The following is a 1,984-nucleotide window of genomic DNA, read 5'->3' as shown; positions in this document are numbered from 1 at the left end:
GATTTATTTGCTTCACATGACTTCATCAAATAATGTAAACAGTCAACTTCAGTCATCATTACAAGATCTAACTTCTTTTTTATTAATATCTTTATTTAAACATCTTGATTACAAATATGATTGTGATTAGGTTGCAGTCATGTAAAGAACACCCCCTTCACCAGTGCAACATTCCCACCACCAATGTCCCAAATCTCCCTCCATCTCACTCCACCCTCACCTGTACTCTAGACAGGCTTTCCAGTTCCCTCATTCATTCACATGGTTATGGTAGTTCTCAGTGTAGTTATTTCTATAACTGCACTCACCACTCTTTGTGGTGAGCTTCTTGAAGTGAGCTGGAAGTTCCAGCCCTCCGCTCATTGTCTCTGAGGATTGTTGCAAAAGTGACTGTTATTTTTCTTAAACCCATAGATGAGTGAGACTATTAACATCTCTCAGAAGCAAGTGCCAGACCTTTTCTTGCTGTACTGTCTCCAACCAGCCATTTCCTATCTCCAGGCATCCAATTTTTCTTCTTGATGCCAATATTTGACAAGACAACTCATCTTGGGAAATTAACATGTAAGCATTCTTCTTTCCTATTTAGAAACCCTTTGGTTTCTACCTGTAACTTTCAAGATGGAAGTCAACATTTCTTAACAGAATTTTCAGTTTTTCCTGCGATGGTTTACCTCACTCCTCCTCCACACCTGCACCTTCTACACACATATACTTTTTGTTCAGTCTCTCTCCTCAGAATAGTCCAATTTTACATCTGCACTTCCATAGATGCTCTTCCGTCTGCCTCCCTCTGTCCTATTCTTAGTTTCTAATTCAAATCTCTTCTTTAAAAAGACCCCACCAAATTATTTAAACCTTTTTATAGTGTATCACCTCAAGAGTGTGATCACTTCCTTTGGTCTGCTCTCCATACTCAGACAATGGGAACCCCTATAGAGCTGTGACTTCCTTTATCTAACTCTAGCTTTCATCATAGAAAAACCTATTCAGTGCATAACTGAGTGCCAGTTCTTTATTAATTCAGAATATTCAGAAGAAATAAAATTTCTAATCTGCTTCCAACATTCCAATAGCTCAAACTAGCTGATATCTCTCCTCAAGTCCCAATAGAGGGAATTTCCCATTAGTGTCTTACCAGAGCACCCTGTATTCCTCAGCAACAAGTTTCTGCTCCCTCACAAATAATTATTTGAATGCATTCATACTTGCATGAAAGTATATTTATAATAATATTAATATAATATAGATAATATTTACATTATCTATGAACAAAATCAGGACTGTTGATTACTCTAAATTTCCCATTAAATATCCTCAGAGTTTAATAATATGGTCTATAGAAGCTGGAAGATAGTACAATGGTTAGGGTACATGTTTGATATGTGCCCAATGGAGGGTTCAATCTGTGGCAACACATGTTACTCTGAACATAGCTGGGTCTGCCCTGGAGACACCTGGAAACTTCCAGATGTAGCCATGAAGACCCCTTAAGAATGACTAGGTGTGGCCCTGGAGGTCCCCAGCAATGTTTTGATTGTGCAGGTGTCCCCAGAACTGTAATTCTGAATGAAGCAACACTTTGTCCTCCAAAAATAAGCTCAGGAACACCCCCTATCCCTCAAAAGAAAATGGACTTGGATATAGAACAGAAAAAGATGGATTGATGGTGGGAAGGTTGCACTGGTGAAGGGTGGTGTTCTTTCTTTATAATTGAAACCCAACTACAAACATGTTTGTAATCATGGTGCTTAGATAAAGATATTATTAAAATATAATAATAAAAATAGGGGCTGGAGCGGTGGTACAGCAGTAGGGCATTTGCATTGCACACACTGACCTAGGACAGACCACAGTTCGATCCCTAGCATGCCATATGGTCCCCAAGCCAGGAGTAACCCCTGAGCATCACTGAGAGTGGCCCCAAAACCAAAATAAATAAATAAAAATAAAAATATATAGTTACAGAATAAAAAAGGATGGA

The sequence above is a fragment of the Suncus etruscus genome, chromosome 19 (genome assembly GCF_024139225.1).
Source record: "Suncus etruscus isolate mSunEtr1 chromosome 19, mSunEtr1.pri.cur, whole genome shotgun sequence".
In the NCBI taxonomy this organism is placed as follows: Eukaryota; Metazoa; Chordata; class Mammalia; order Eulipotyphla; family Soricidae; genus Suncus; species Suncus etruscus.
Note: the sequence above shows the minus strand (reverse complement) of the source record.